The sequence below is a fragment of the Meles meles genome, chromosome 1 (assembly GCF_922984935.1).
Source record: "Meles meles chromosome 1, mMelMel3.1 paternal haplotype, whole genome shotgun sequence".
Taxonomy (NCBI): Eukaryota; Metazoa; Chordata; class Mammalia; order Carnivora; family Mustelidae; genus Meles; species Meles meles.
The window spans coordinates 115161935-115179336 of record NC_060066.1 but is presented as its reverse complement, the minus strand read 5'-3'; the positions used below and the strand labels follow the sequence as shown (position 1 = coordinate 115179336).

General features: G+C 47.1%; 1 protein-coding gene across 1 annotated transcript in view; it reads right to left on the bottom strand.

Annotated features, from left to right (window-relative positions):
- VTCN1 (V-set domain containing T cell activation inhibitor 1) overlaps positions 1-17402 on the bottom strand; it is a 74795-nt gene that overhangs the window by 41819 nt on the left and 15574 nt on the right. The window lies entirely within an intron of this gene.

The following is a 17402-nucleotide window of genomic DNA, read 5'->3' as shown; positions in this document are numbered from 1 at the left end:
AAATTTCCCTGAAACTCTCTGAAGTCCACTCCCTGGTCTCTTGTCCTTTATTAAGTTCACTGTCACCAGCAAATCCTCTCTCCTCTCTCTTAGACCTTTCTCAGTGTTCTCTGCAGGGTTGACTCCACTGAATTCTTCATGAGCTGGAGGGTAGGGGGAGACTTAGCAGAAAACACCCAAGATTTTCCTGAGGAGTTGGGTCCTGAGAAGGAAGAGGCTGTGAGTATTTCATTGTTTCCTCTGTCACTCCACGTGAGAGACTTGGCAAAGGGCAGCCTTGGGGGGTTAGGGGAACAGCTGACCCTCTGTTTTACCACCTCTAGGGCTTTCTCTACTCCACAGTCTGTGCCATCAGTAGCTTGATAGTAAAGTGAAACCCTATAAGAAATTCAGCCCTTTGGTTTTGTTACTGATTAAAATGTATAGTGTAATTTTTTATCTCATTAATCTCTGAGACCTGGGTATAAATGAGTGTATTAGATATTTTACTGACAGTAGGGTCGGCCAGTAAATTAAGAAGAAGGCTAAGGCATGAAAAGGAAAGCCTCAGAAATGGGAAAAAGTGGGAACATTAGATACAAAATTTGACATTTTCTTTTTCAAAACATTGGCAAGGGGTTAGTGCTGGTCCTAGAAAAGGCCTAGGCAGACATTATTATTTTGGGGAGTCTAGATGGCTGGTAGGGGTGTGAGGTGATGCAAACTTTAGGGTGAGGAGGGGGATAATTTGTTCACGTGTATCAAAAGCCTTACAATGTGCCTAGCAAGCTTCCATCCAGTAATTCAACTTCTTCTTTTTTTAAAAAATATTTTATTTATTTGACAGAGAAAGAAACAGTGGGAGAGGGAACACAAGCAGGGGAAGGGGAGAAGGCTTCCAGCCCCCACTTCGCCAGCAGAGAGCCCCATGAGGGGCTTAATCCTAGGACCCTGGGATCATGACCTGAGCCGAAGGCAGACACTTAGCAACTGAGCCACCCAGGCGCCCCCAGTAATTCTAAGAACTCATTCTAAAGAACGAAAAAGATGCATTCCTAGAGATGGCAACTAAAAGGTTAGTTAAAATTAACATAGTAATTGGAAGCCAATCATTGAAAACAGCCTACATGTCCAAGAACAGAGAACTGAGTGAGTGAATTAATGTTCATTATTGGAGGCAATACTATGTAGTTCTGAAGAATCACATCACCCAAGAATATTTATTTATATGAGACATGTTCCCAAACCCAGTAAATAGAAAGTAGTTTCTTGGGGCGCCTGGGTGGCTCAGTGGGTTGGGCCTCTGCCTTTGGCTCAGGTCATGGTCTCAGAGTCCTGGGATCGAGCCCCGCATCGAGCCCCCCATCGGGCTCTCTGCTCTCTTTCTCTCTCTGCCTGCCTCTCTGTCTACTTGTGATCTCTGTCTGTCAAATAAATAAATACAATCTTTAAAAAAAGAAAAAAAAAGAAAGTAGTTTCTTTTTTAAGATTTTATGTTCTTCATGTAATCTCCACATCCAGCGTGGGGCTTCAACTCATGACCTTGAGGTCAAGGGTCGGATCTCCACCCATTGCACCAAGCAGGCATCCTGAAAGTTTCTAAGATAATATGCACTGTATGATATCCTTTATTAAATACAAATAATGAGGAAAGAGACTGGAAGGACACAGTAACAGTGATCATCCCTCGGTTAGGGATGATACAGATTTTGATATTTTTTTCTTCCATGCTTTTCTGTATTTCCCAAAGTTTCCGCACTAATCCCACATTGCATAAGGAAAACACGTTTTGCAAAGAAAACACAATTTTCTTCAGGTTTGACCTGTCTTTCCGACAGTGAGTGAACAGTCTTTCAACGTGATGCCATTAAAACAGAAACAGTTAAAACAGTTTCATGGGTCAGTGGTTTATACTGGCAGAGTCAGAGAGAAGACCCAGTGCATACGGACTAGAAGTTACCCACAACTGGTTTGCCTTCATTTTAAGTGAGCAGGTGTGTTCGTAAAGTGATAGGCTGTTCACACCTGCCCGGCACGATGGTTTGAGAACAGCCTCAGTTCTAGGAAACCCAGGTGGGCAGTAGCACCAGGAGCCCCCGGAATTTTCAGATAAATAAAAAACACTTCCTTCACAGTTTGGCCTCTTTGGGGAATGCCAGAGAAAACCCACCATCTTGCAACCTACTACTTAACAATTGTACTTGCCTTAAGGGTAGGAAACGGGGAAGCTAGCAAGATCCTCTATACACGTATCAAACAGACTCTCTCATAGGCCCCATATTTTCTGCCTTGGAAAATTAGCATTTACATTAAGGTGACACCTTTATTAGAATAAATGGAATACTTTGGGGTCAGTATTAGGGCAACGATAATGACCTATTTGCTAAATCTATGAAAGTCAAGCATTTTGTTGATCTAGGAATTTGTCAATGAGAAAATGACAACTGGAAATATGAGAAAACAGCCAGATTTATCTTTTCTTTTTTTTAAATTAACACATAATATATTATTTGTTCCAGGGGTACAGGTCTGTGAATCATCAGGTTTACACACTTCACAGCACTCACCGTAGCACATACCCTCCCCAATGTCCATCACCCAATATCTTTTCCCTTTTTTCCCCCAGTATTGATCATGGTCAAAAGCTTTTTTTTTTTAAATATTTTATTTATTTGACAGAGAGAAATCACAATTAGGCAGAGAGGCAGGCAGAGAGAGAGGAGGAAGCAGGCTCCCTGTGGAGCAGAGAGCCCGATATGGGGCTCGATCCCAGGACCCTGGGATCACAACCCGAGCCGAAGGCAGAGGCTTTAACCCACTGAGCCACCCAGGCGCCCCTGGTCAAAAGCTTTTGAAATTTGTTTTCAAGATTTTATTTTTAAGTATCTCTACACCAGTGTGGGATTTGAACCCACAACCCTAGAATCAAGAGTCACGCGCTCCACCAACGAAGACAACCAGGCACCCCAAAACTTTTAAAATTTTAATCTTCTCCTACAGTTTAAGCACAGAAGTTTGGGGGGACCTCTTTAAGGAAAAAAGTCCTTCTGGTGCCTCAAAAGGGCCAAGAACCTGATAACTTTACAGTATCAAAACACCTCTTCTCTTACCAATATCCCTCTTTGCTGACATAGTTTTATTTTGAAGGACTTTTAAAGAAAGACAGCGGAACACGGCTTTTGAGGTTTTGACAGTGAGGGTTCTGGGGAGCTGGGCTCTGACACAGTATAGCCATCAAGTTTTTGGACCTAAAGGGACTGACCTCATCAGAATCATCTTGCCACCAGCTAGGGAACCCTGACTTCCCCAGCTGCTCCAGCCACTTATTCTTAGCATTAAAAATAAAATAAACTTCTTTCTAAACTAGGAAAGGGTATAGACTTTGGAGGCAGATAGATCTAGAATCTGCTTTCAACTCCCTTTGTGTATATTATATTCAACAGTTGTGATAATGGTTACGTAGTGAAATTCATGGTCCCTTGCAGAAAGGATAAGTAATGGGCCTCACTAGGTCCTGCCATTAACCAAGGGCTTCCTGATCTCATCATCTCTCCTCACTCATTTGAAAATCGTTCTCATAAGTGATTTGACCTCTTCTGCTGGTTTTGCACATCTTCTAGTCTTGCCCCCAGATCTCTCCCTTTACTTTCTCACGGCACCCTAAGCCTTAATTTACTCAGCTGCAGAATGGGAGGATAAAAGCCAACCTCTTCCTTTGCTGAGGTTAAATCTAGCCCACGCTGATCTCTCCAGGGGCTGCTCTGGTCCCTGCTCTGCCTTCCCACTCGCCTTCCCACCTGCCTCACCCCGTAGACCTTGCACTTTGCCCGGATGTTCTTCCCACTTCTCCTTGCTTCACTAATTCCCATTCAGAAGCCACCTTCTGATTCTCTCTAATAACCAACACTGGATTAGAAGTCGATTTCAAAGCATTCTGAAACTGGTCTGCAGTGGCATGTAGAGTCCTGTATTTAATTGCGCGCTTATCTATCTGTCTCTTCTCATCTGTACTCTGAGTGATGCTGGTACATGACTGTAACCCTAGGGACTCTGGCACCAGGTACAAAAAAGATGAACAATGAATATTTGTTAAATTAATCAGTAATGTATGCAGAACTTGTAGAACTGTATTGACACTGGAAGAACCCCATGCAGGAGGCCATGATTATAAGGTTGTGGGAGTGTAAGGTGATCCCCCAAGAAGGCCGCCACCAGAACTGACACAGTTGTCCGAGAGAGCCACAGTAACCGTGGGGTTACCTCCCTAACATGGACAGACTCTTTGAAAGCTGGATCCAAAAGGAAATGAATGATAAGGCCTGTATGACCATTGCTTTTAATATTTCTGCCTATTTTAAAGTCCCCGGTATATGGGTCTTGGTGGGTGGTTCAGTCGGTTAAGCGTCTGCCTTCAACTCAGGTCATGATCCCAGGGTCCTGGGATCAAGCCCTGCATCGGGCTCCCAGCTCAGCAGGAAGCCTGCTTCTCCCATTCCCTCTGCCTGCCTCTCTGCCTACTTATGCTTGCTCTGTCAAGTAATTTTTTTTTTAAAGATTTTATTTATTTATTTGACAGACAGAGATCACAAGTAGACAGAGATGCAGGCAGAGAGAGAGAGAGGAGGAAGCAGGCTACCCGCCAAGCAGAGAGCCCGATGTGGGGCTCGATCCCAGGACCCTGGGATCATGACCTGAGCCGAAGGCAGAGGCTTTAACCCACTGAGCCACCCAGGCGCCCCTCTGTCAAGTAAATTTTTAAAAAATCTAATAAAAAAATAAAAGTTATCTTCTTCAAATGGGTGAGACAACTTCTAATGAAAGATGTAGACATGTAAGTAATGCAAGAGAGCTATGTGTTGCCGTCAATGTCACTGTTACGATCATCTATTGTGCCTAATTACCTTTGATCCCCAGGGAGGTTTTGGGCTGTCCATTTGTTGTCCTTACTTAACAGGAGAAATTAAGTGACCGGCATATTACACAGTACAGATTTGGAAAGGGGAGTCGAGTCAGGTCCCTCTGGTTCTAATCCCACCCTCTTCCTATCTATCATGCAGCCGAAGAGAAGCAGCAGCATCCGCGCCCCTTCCCTTCCTGCCGCCCCCAGAGCTCCCCAAATATTACGAAGGTCATTTGACTTCTACGGGTACAAGACAAATGAGATGTGAGGATCTGAGAGACGATGTGGCCTGTTCAAGCCTTATCTGTGTTTGCTCTTTCAGCATCCTTAAATCAAAGGCTTTGTTTTGAGTTACATCATGAGAAATCCAAAAGGCTGGTTTTTACCCTTCCTGGTGACCAAATGTTTGTAGCGATGCCCCCGACAGGCTAAGCATTGCTTTTGTAAGCATGCCCACCGTGGGCAGTGTCTTCCGTCACAGGACACAAAACCGTCAGCGCCCCATTTAATGTCACTTCAGTCATGCCAGGCTACAATTAACAACTTTAATGAACTCTCTCCTCTCCTAGGGAAGCAACACCCCACTATCAACTCTCCTCTTCCCCAGAGTATTAGATAATACTGCCTGCCCCTAACACCTGCTAGATGACCGCAGGGGCTGACAGATGTCCAGAGACCTCGTCACTCCACAGAGGGTTGGTCACCGTGATGGCCACTAGGTAGCACACAAATGATTCAGGGGAAGAACTCCAGACAGGGGGGACAGGGGTTGGGGAGGCTGGAAGCCCTGAGGATTTAGTCTTGGCCAAGCCCGTGTACCATTCTCTTCTACCCGAATCTGCCCTGTCCAGTGAGTTTATCCTCTGTCATGGGCATTTGGCTCTGGCGTCCAGAGAGCAAAAAATTCAAACCTGGCTATGTGCCCACTTTCTTTCTAGAGCGTATCTGAGATGCTCCTTGGGGCACCAGTCGCCGGGGCTGAGACTCGTTCCCGTGTCCAGATTAGCTGAACTCACCTCACAGTTGTAAGCAAATTAGATGAACACTTCTGAACCAGGACAATGATAATACCCGGAAAAGATGAACTAATTAATAATTATAGTAATGAGAGGGCAGTCAAAATAATACCCGTGTTTATTTAGTATCTGTCACTTGAGGAATATGGGGTGAGCCATTGATGTCACCTCCCTCTACTCTAGGAGGAAGCAAAGGGAAGGTGTCAGTTACAAACAAGTCTATTTGGAAGAAGGTCATCAGGGAAGAATTACTGTATAAGGGGAAGGTCTGAAAAATAGGACTTTGAATATCAAGGCTGGGCAGGCATTCCCAGGATGGAAAATACCAGCCTATTCTTTTCCTCCTGTGCATGTGCTCAGCCCCGATGCTGCTCCCTAGCTCCCACGTTAATGTGCTTTTTTCTATTCATGACTTCTGTTCTTTCCTAATTACTCTGGCCCCTAGACTCCCAAAGTGTGTCCTGATGTTTATTAATAAGTATTATTTTCAGAAGGATTACATTTTCATAACATTGCATCAATCACAATCAAACAGATTTCTTTACCTGTAGGACTGTAATATGCTACTATGCCTAAGTGAATGTCCCAGAAGAGTACATTTTAGGTTGAGCCTTTTGAAATTACCATTTCTGTAGGTCGAAAACAATGGAACACTGACAATTTCATATGATCCAGCCTAATAAGATTCAGCACTTCCAAACTTGCTTGACTACAAAACTCTTCGGGAGAAAATTTTGTTGCTATATCAGTGTCCTTTGGCCTCACTTTGGGAATCACTGTCTTAGGTACTTAAACACAGAGATTATGAGGAGTTTGAGTCATGTTGCTTGGATTCCATCTTGCTCTGATGTGACAGGATGATGGTTGAGCAGAATGAGAAGCAGGCACGTGGGGAAATCCTGCTAGGCACTGAGGCTGTTTCCAGGAAGGGTGGCCCATTATGGCCATCTTCCTACACAGCACTTGCTAGTACACGACTTACCCTAGCATCCTTATGGGACTCTACCCCAATCCCGAAGCTTATGCCAGCCCCTTTAAAGGATGATTGTCCCTATACCATTATATTTTGTTCCTGGACCCTGAGGCTTTTTAGCAGAGTAGAACCAATCATCAAATACTGGAAATGACTGAAAGTCCTCATACCAGAGCAGGTTCCCAGAGGAAGATCCTGGTTGATTTCCAGTTGCATGGGGCAACACAGGAAGTTGTAACCATCCCAAACCAGGACTAGGCATAGAGAAGCAGAGGTGAACTCCAAGAGACCATACCAGTATCACAGAGAAAGGAGGGTGTGAAATCAGGAAAGTGTAGTATCATGGAAACCAAGAAAAGAAATCCAAAAGTAGGTAGTGGGACATCTGCATTGAATGCTGTTGCGAAAATAGGTACAGAGAAGTCCACATTAGGTTTGGCACTGACAGGAGCAATACCTTGGTATAGAGGGGACAAAATCACGGATTACAATAAGGGTCTGCTAAGTGCTCTATATGTATTAATTCACAAAATTCTCACTGTCGTCTTATGCAGATTCTAACATCACCCTCGTTTTACAGAGGAGGAACCCAGACACAGAGAGAATAAATAAACTGCCCAAGGCCACCTGGCTAGAAAGTGGCAGCGGGGCTTTAGGCTGTGCTGGGAACCACATCGTATTCCTTTCATGACACCACAAATCTCAGATCAGTAACTCCAGACAGTGCTTCCGGCAAGGTTGCTGAGAAGGGAAAATAGACCTGGGGTGGGAGCTGGAGAGGCTGTAAGGCTGAGAGAGGGTTTCCCTTGAAAGTAGCAAACACTGCCTGTGGGCTGCATGCTGACAGGGATAAAAGAAGGGGGTGGGGAGGACTGTGGATGCTTGCTGGTAGAGGCATTCTTGAGCAGCAGGCCAGATCCAGACGGATCCTATGGACCCAGGGCACAGAGGGGTTGTCCTTTGATAGGAGCTGGGCTCATCCTCCGTACCAGGAAGGGAGGCAGAGAAAAAGGGCACAGGTGAGTATAGCCAGTAGTTTTGGGAGTGGAAAGATGACAAGTACTATCTGCTGACTCCTATTTTCTCTGAAGGATACAGCAAGATAATCATCTGAGACTCGGGCAGGAGGTGGGCGGAGAGGGGGGACCTGCAAGAGGACTGAAGAGAGATGAGCTATGAAATGGCCATTTTGGGTTGGGGTGGGAGAGAGCACAATGAGGAGCCCTTAGGAAGCTAAAAGAGACAATTCAATACCCCTACATTTTATGGATGCTCTCTCATTTTCTCAAATCTTTCATGGTTTTTATTCTATGAAATTTTTCATTCTAAATCTGAGGAAAAAGAAAGAGGGGAAACCGTCTGCCCTCTCTCCCATTACTGCTGTGCTGGGAGTAGTAGGAATACATTTGGAAGTGATGGGCTAGTAAATCCGAGACGGTCCAGGCAGATGGTTTGGGATTGTGGAAAGCCAATATAAAGAGAAATATGACCTGGGTTTCTTACCTGCAGAAACTTCATGTCTTTCCCTTTGTTTTCATCAAGGCCCATCTGTCCCTCTTTAGGACATTTCTTAAGGAGGAATGTGGGATGATAAATGATCCCAGGTGAAATTTACCTCTGCCTGGGTTAAATCCTCGTGCTTTCCCCGAGGAATCAAGGAGCACAGACAGAACGCTATTACAGCTTCCAGAGCTTGAGAGCTGATCAACATCACCTGGGTGGCTTGTTCATCCACATTGATGGGGCCCCACCCCCAGGCTGTGAATCAGTAGGTCTTGGGGGAGCGGTACCGGAAATAATTTGCATTTCTAACAGGCCCAGGTGATGTTACCACCACTGCTGTCTGGAAACTGACTCCAAGTGTTTTATAGAGTGTGTTGTCACTGGGGTGGCCAGGGATGTTCCCATATCTCACCGAACAAGGACTAGGAAAGAAGATATCTCCAGTTGACTCAAGTCCCAGAACAATTCAGATGCTGAGGTCCCTTAAACTCATCTGCCACTGCTGGACTTGTCCTTCCTTTCCCTCCCTCCAAATCACTTTGTTATTCCATAAAAAGAGTAGCAGGGAATCATTGAATAAGAGTAACTCCTATATAAAGCACTAACCCTGCCAGGGGTAAGCACAACTGTGTGAGGTAGATACTGTTATTAACCCCAATTGAGTGGGGAGAAAATGAAGACACAGAGGGGTTAAGTAACATACTTGAGGTCACACAGCTAAGAAGCGGAGAGCTGAATATGAACACACATTAGCTTAATTCTAGTACCAACATTATTTCTACTCCTTCCCTATGTCAAAGGTAAATGTGGAGGAAGCCTTGGGACTTAGGGAGTCTTGCTGTTTGGGTAAATCATGGTTGGCTGCCATCCAACACTAGGGACACTGAGCAATACAGGATTATTGAAAGAGCTCTGTTGTACTCACTTTTCTAAAATGGCATAACCCTTGGGCAAGTCACACAATTCATTTTCATTGTCTGAGCAATAAAATGAGGGGGTGTACTGTCTGAATTTTCAAGTTCTGAAAGCACGAAATTCTCCCTGAGTTTTAGTCACGTTTTCCTCTCAGCTCACTCATCTAGAGCTCAGGTAGATGTGTGCTACTTGAAATAACACAAACCAGGGATGCATAATCCACAGCACCAGCCTGTTCTGGGGACAGCTCCTTCCTCCATGGTTAAGAAACCTGGCAGTCTCTTGTCCCAGAGGAAGTGAGCTTTGCAGTACGAGATGGGTTTTGCTTCAAGTGGCAGGAGAAGAGTAAGGGCTAATTATAAAGATACTCTTCTAAAAACAGTCAGTATGGAGGTCCAGTGGAACGAGTTGGTTCCTGCCATTGGCTGGCTGGGAGACACTGAGCAAGTCGTCTTGCCTCAACATTTGGATCTGTGAAATGGAGATAATTAGGAGTGTGGGGTGGTTTAGCTAGTTAACCATTACCTAGTGCTTGGTCAGATCTCCATAGCCAGACATTCTTAGGTTGAAAGATGGATTATGTATCAGTCTCATAAACAATAGAAGGCGAGGTGGTCTTGATCTTTTTTTTTTTTTTTTCCAAAACAAGAATCTAGAAAACTCTGACCATTCTCCAGAGTGTTGTTAGAGTTAACTGTCTTTGGGAAACCCCATTCATGATTTAGCCAAAGCATAGTCTCATGAGAACATCTATTCAAGGGACAGGAGGGCCAGTGGGGTCATGGAGTTGAGGTTAATAAGGTCTTACAGAGAGCTAGTCACGTATTGGGTATTGTAGAATTGCAAGTAATGATTCTAGCAATAGCTAACATTTATAGAGTTCTTAGGATGTGCCAGACATACAATCATCACGTGTCATTCACATAACCCTAGGAGTTAGATACTACTATCATCCCATCTTACAGATAGGGAAATTGAGGTTTATAGAGGCTAATTAGTCAGACTAATTCCAGTGGGATAAGCATTCAAGACGACAGGAGGATTTGAACCCAGACGGTCTGATCCCAGAGCCCAGATACGTAGCCATGGTGTTAGATTGCCTTCATACAATGGTGAACAAGACAAAGGCCAGCCCCTCAAGGGGCCAACCCTATGGAGAGAAACAGATGGGCACCAGGAACAGAAATCCATCAACATGGCCAACCACGAACATAAAAGGAGCAATTGACTGCAACCAGAAAGATCCAGAAAGACTTCAAAGTAGAAAAACCATCTGAGCTGAATGTTGAAGGAGAGGAGTGGTGTTGTAAGAGGTGGCGATGGGGAAAGAGGGCCAGCTCAAAAGATGATGTACTTCCGATAGGGGCAGGAATACAGGTGCCACCTGTTTAAGTCTTTCTTCTAATGTGCAGTTTTATCTCATTTTCTAACTTCCTGTTCTGTTCATGGGGGTAGGGCCTGAAGCCTTATATTCTGTAGGATCAGAGAGTCTGAAAGTTGGGCCCATCTCATCCCTCAGTGGGGTTTCAAGTATCATCATGGCCTGTGCTGAGATCCTCCCCAAGCCAGGCCTTTCACGATTTTCTCATCAGGCAAATTTCATTGTGCTGCCAAGTGCTGTTTTCTCTGTTTGAGCCAACCACCAACTTGAAAACTCAGGGACAATGGGAAACCAAGACTATAGAGCAAAGCTGCTTGAGCTCTCTTGTTCTAGCCTCCCTCATTTTGTGTTTCATGCACCCTCCTCAGGTAAAAAGATTCCTGCTATTTCTCCACTAGTAACTTCCTTCCTTTGACAGGTCTTCATTAATCCAATCGTTGCTGGTGATTTCCCCCAGTCTTCTAACTGAAGAGTCAGAATAAGAATAGATGAAGAATCCAGGGAAAAGTAAGGAAGGAAAGGAGGGAGGAGAGGGGAGGATGGAGGGAGGAAAAGCAAAACAAAAATTTGAACTTTGTGCCAGCTGGGCCTCATTTCTGCTACAGTGATGTCTCTGATTTCAGGAAGGAGAGCTATCACATGTTACAGCTATCTGGTGTTCTCTGCTGACTGTGCACTCATGAGCCCTTCTTCAGGCTAGACTGAGAGCCATTCTCGCCCCTTCTTGGCCTTGTTTGGGTGCAGGATCTGCTTGGCAGTATATTCTCTTCATTTTCTGAGCACATCCATATGAGTTTTGCTGAAATGCTGTATAGGCCATATTTTTATCAGGATTGGATCTCTCTATCAGCACCAGACCTTACTGAGCCTAAATGACACCCTTCCAGCCCTGGGACCTCTATGAAACTTTTCTCCGTTGACATCCTTGAGACTTATCTATCCTGGTCTCTTCCTACATTTCCCACCATGGACTCCCAGTTCTTTCTTTGACTCCTCTTCCTCTGCCCACCCTTAAAATTTGTTTTAAATTGTTTCCCATCCCTGCCTCCTTATCCCTCTCTATATGCTTTCCTTAGAAGACATGCCAGGTGACCATTCCCTGCCTGTGAGTCATTGACTCTCAATTGCAATCTCCAGGCCTGGCTTCTCCTGGTTTCAGCTGCCTTTTGAACATCTCCAACTAGAGGTCCCAGGGGGAACCTCAAATTCATCATGTAACCGAGTTAACTAACTCTCATCTCTCCTCACTCTTCTCTATTCACTCTGTGCAATACAAAAACGGTTGGGGGGCATTCCAGACTCCACCCTTTGCCTCACCTACTCTTGTTCTGCAACACCCTACCTGTCCCTCCATTCATTTATCATATATTACTGATTTTAAGTTCTAAACCTTTCTGGAATTGATCTTCCCCCGTAGATCCCTGCTATCATTCTCTACTTGAGGTCCTCATTATTTCTTATACTTTGGACTGCAACTGTTTCTCCTGGCCTCCAGGCTCAATGCCTTCATATCCATTCTCCATGCTACCTCTGGAGTAACCCACCTAAGAGGAAAACCACCAAGATTCTCCTGCTTGAGAGCCTTCATTGGCTCCCCATCACAACAACAAATTACTATCTTTGAGCCTGGAAGATAAGGCCAAGCCTGACCTGGATCTGCCTCTCATGTTTCATCCCAGCACTCCCTGCCTCATGCTTCATACTCTGATGATGATGCTAGGAGAGTAGCTTATAGCTTTCCGACACCCCATGCTGGCTCATGAGTTCTATTCTATTCTTTCTTCTGCAGAGTGTCCTTCCCACCCTTTTTCATCTGGATCACACTAACTCATCCTTTAAGACTTAATCCAGCCATCACCTGGCTAAGGAAACCTTCCCCAAAACCTCAGGTTAGGGAATTTCTCCTGTTGCCTCCTGCTCTTATTATCTCTTGACCTATGAAGAGCAGGTTGGAATGATCTGTCTGGGAATCCTTTTCCTCATTAGGCTATAATCTCATCAAGGTCTTAGCTGTTTTTTTCCCAGTCCCTAGTCCAACACCCAGCATGTAGTAGGTACTCAGTTAATGTTGTTGATCAGAACATAACCTCACTGAGCAGGGGATCAACAAATGTCCCATGGGCAAATGCTTTTCCTGTTGACAGCTATAAGAGGAAGAGGGGAGGAAAATTCTGATCACATAGTGCTTAAATATACTAAGGAGGTCAGGCATAATAGAAACCGCACATCGGTATTTCATCCCTGAGTGGCATTCATCTTTGAGCATGAGATTTGAAGGTATTAGGCTCTCCAGTAATTATTTAAGAGAGTAATCTACCACCAAGCCCTCTCATAAGCTCTCCCACATCACCAACGGTCATGATCGCCTCAATAAAAGGAATTATTATGAGTTAAGAAAATTATGGCAAAGAAAGAGGGTTTGAGGGCCAAGAGTGGACCCTGGGTTCCCTCAGGTGGGCTCCCATGGTTCCCTGGGACGAATTCTCCAGACCCTGCTTCCCACCGAGCCCACCCATTGACCCTCTTCCCAGTAACCTCTTTGCACAAAAGCTCTGCTGCTCCATGGCTTGTCATTGCTTTTGCAATTGCAGAGCATAAATAGCTAATGAGGCATGCTGGGGCCAACAAGAGGAGCCTCTGTGGATTCCATTTGGTCTCTGAAGGGTGGGGGAATATGCATTTTGAACACCCACTTCCTGCTAATCCTCCCACCAAACCAGTCAGGCTGGTTGTAATGTATTATTAGAAAGCCCACACATCCATCTTTAGAACAAGAGAGTCACTTGTTGCATGAGGAGTGTTTCACATCTATAGAACCAGAATGGAGGAATGAGGGTGGGGGGCGGGGGGAGCTGGGACAGGCAGGTCAGGGACGGGGGTGGGGGCAAGCATGGCCCAGAGGACAGAGCTTGGGTTTCAGAATTAGGTAGAGTGGATTTAAATGCTGCCCTGCCCCCTGCACGCTGTGTGGCCTCGAGCCCATGACTTAACTTCTCTGAGGCAATGATGAACTCTCATGGGCTCTGGTGAGGATTAAAGGAGACTTCTGTATGGCACCTAGCCCAGGGCATGGAGATAAAAGGTGCTGGCAAAATACCAGTTCCTCTGACGTCAGTGCTTCCTGGGGTGTTCTTGCAGGGCAGAAAAGCCCCAGTGGATGCCCTCCACTACCTGCTGCTTCTCCTGGGAGCAGAGTGTCCTTGCCAGCCACAGGACGGGAAGTGCTGCTCAGCACCCTTACTGGCCACACAGAGCCCCCAACCCCTGTTGCAGGACCAGCTATTCCAGATGGACACAAGGGATGGAGCTGCCATTCTGTTTGAAGGGAGAGAATTTTCCAGGCTTCACTGGGAAGCAATATTCCCTCAACATCTTGACAAACTTTACTGTTAATCTGAACTTTCCTTTCCTCCTTCCCTCTGTTCTTTTCCTCTCACTAGAAAAAACACCACGAAATGAGAGGATTGGTCTCTCAAACAACCCCTAGACCCGACAGGTACCAGCCTTCCTGTCTTCCTAAACACCATCATGAGTTGTGACGGACATTGAATCACCAACCCTCTCTGGGAAACCCTTCCTTCACTTTCCATCTCTTTCTTTGCAGAAAGGGAAGGGATGTCCTGAGGGGGAAAGAGGCAACTGGAGGTAGCTAAGTGAGAGGAGCAAAATGTAAGGGATAGGCTTTCTCCTTTCTTCATGGATGGGGGTCTAGGCTTGCCCCTGCTCTCAGCTTTGGATTCTCCAGTCCATCAGCTCTACTGCCTTCTGCTTTTGTGCCTCCAACACTCTTTCTTCCTGTGTCCTTCCCTGCTCCATCCCAGCTCCCAGGGTGAGCAGACTCTGGGGCCTTAGCAAAGATCTGCATTCTCAGCAGCAGCTGCAGCGGTCTCCTCCCCAGGGAGTCCCAGAAGAACTAGGGACCCCATCATGGAGCTGGGGGTGGAGGGAGGGTGTTGGTGCTGGTTATGCAGCAGTACTGGGAAGCCACACCCCCAGAGAAGGTCAGAGTATGCTCACCTGCTTCATTCCAGGGACCACATAGTGGGCTCCCCTGTATCCCACCCATCATTAGTCACTGGTGTCCTTCCATCCCAGCACACAGCCCCATGCCACCGTGCTCAGTGCCCCCCAAGAGCCTCGATGTCACAAGGAGCTCTCAGCCTGAGAGATGCCCAGGTTCCCTGATCCAGAGCTGCCCGGGCAGGGGCCAGCTCTCCATGGCAGAAAACCAGCCTAACCCTGAATAAGTGCCCTGAGTGGTTGGAGTGTGATGCTCAGTCAAGTCCAGTGAGGCTCAGGTCTGGCCAGGCTTCTTGCCAGCCCAATGCTGGGTCGGATAAGGGTACAGGTAGCTCAAGAGTCCTCAGCATCCCCCCTAAAGCCCTCACCCCTATTCCCTTCACCAGCCAAGCTAGAGAAGAGTACACTACCTCCAGAAGATGATCTGACCCAGGGAAGCCATGGTGAGGGGAAGGGTCCCTTCCTCCGGTGTGCTGGCTGCTGGGGGACGTGGAGTCGCTGCTGCCCTCCTGGAGCCGCTGCTGCCCTCCCGGAGCCGTGACTCACAGGCAGTTCTCGTGTGCTGGCCTTAAATAGTGTGCTCAGGCCGGGAGTGGTGTGTGGCGGCAGACGGCTCAGGTATGAGGAAACAGGGCTGCCGGGCAGAAGTCCCCGCAGGCGTAGAGACTGCCCGATCCCAGCCAGCCTGGAGAGGCTGAGCTTGCAGAACTGCCTCTCTGGGCCCTGACCTGGCTGGAGGGGAAGAGGCAACAGCTGTCTGGACCCCCCGCTTCAGGGTCTTTATGCAACACACGTCTTCTCCTCCTGACTCTGGAAGGGAGCACTAAGGATGGTAATTTAATCTCCAAATAAGAACGGTCTGTAATATTTCAAAGTGTCAGGCCGTGCCAGGAAGCAGGGAGGATGGAGTCCCTCTCCTTGGGGGCAGTGGATGATCGGAAAGAGGCTGGTCACCACCGGTGTGGTATCTCCAGGAGGGAACTCATGCCAAGAGACCGCAGGAGGGCTGTGAGCGGGGATGACAAGAGGGCTGAGTTTGTTGCCGAGGACTGAGCTCGCCCTGGGCCCCTGAGACAGCCCAGCTGGGAGGGCAGATGTCTTTCAGGCTTCTTCTCAGCAAAAGGGGGAGAGGGTCTGCCCTGCCCACCTCAACTATCACTTTCACACTCCCGAGAGACACTGGCTGACATTCCCCAGAACCTAGTGCTATTGGGAGAGTGGGTGAGAAAAACTGATCTCCGACATTTAATCTAGCCCTCAGATTTGCAAGGAGGCAGGAAGTTCTTAAGGCATAAAGCCTTTCTCTTCCTCTTGTCCTATTGTTTCATCCATACCCTCTGTACCCTGGAGGAGGGCCCTGGAGAGTAAACACCCACTGCCTGCCTGACTGCTGATTTCAGGGTAAAGCGCCCCAGCCGCGTGATTCCAGGTTTGGTGCACTGGCTAATGGAACAAGCATGGAGGATGCCGGGAAAGGAAGGCAGAACCAGGCAGGAGATTGAGGGGAGACAACAAGGAAGAGGATCATTTAACAGTAGAGAGATCTTAATAGTCACCCAGAGCCAGGTCCAATTTATTTTTAGTAATCTCTACACCCAGTGTGAGGCTTGAACTCATGACCCCGAGATCAAGAGTTGTGTGCTCTTCCAACTAAACTAGCCAGGTGCCCCCGCCTCCCAAATTCTTAATCATGCAACTCTGGGCAAATTACCTTTCTTCAAGGCATCTTGAAATCCATGAGAGGAGGTCCATTTGCCTTCCCTTTCCCCAGAGGAAGTAAAGGGAATGCCTGGAACCAAGGAATTGTCTGGGCTAATTGGATTTTCCCCAGTCTGGGCGGCTGAGGTAAGCGGGAGCTGTGATTTCCACGATTCCTAGACATCTGAGCCCACCCCGGAGGCACAAGGTTTCTGCCCAACCCCTCAAAAAGACTTAGAAAGAGCAGTGTCACCTCAAACACCCTGGAGAAGGGCCACTGAGTCTGTGTCCTATAGTCACCCATCATCACTACGGGACCGCTATAAGAAGGCCCTGAAGGGAAAACCAAGAGGGCGCGCTGAGATGCCCCTGCAGGAGAGAGTGTGACAGAGAGGCAGCTTCTGTCTGGGGGCTGGCTGGAGGAGCATCCCTGCCACTAGGGCAAGCACTAGCAGGCAGGGGACTGGAGCTAAAGGCGTTCTGCCGCCTCTGGAGAAGCAGACAGACATCGCTTCGGCTCTGACTCGAAAACCTGGAAAGCAATGCACATAAAATAATGGAAGAATCACTGCAAAGCAACAGACCAATATTGCAAGACAGTAGAACAATATAAACATGTGTGTGTGTGTGTGTGTGTGTGTGGTGTGAAGGAGCAAGAGACAGAGACTTTGAGACGTTGACCTCTCCAGGATTTGAGAGCCTCTCTTGACATTTTCTTCTCCTGGAAATGCCGAAGCCTCTCGCTCTGTCCTGTGCCCAGGCTATCTTTTTTTCTGTAAGGGGTGGGGTTCTCTGTGATTCTGGCCTCTGCCTTCTCTTCTCAGAGCTCACATGTTCCCGGGGGGACCTCAGCTGTCCTCTGCTTCAACTGTCCCTGTGTCTGAAGATCCCATCGTCTGGACTCCCCATCCCCCCACTCCCGCTCCTGTGTGAGCCCAGCCCCACACGTCCAGGGGCTTAGTGGGCATCTCCACTCATTGCTCTATAGGGACCACGAACACAACCCAGCCAGAACCG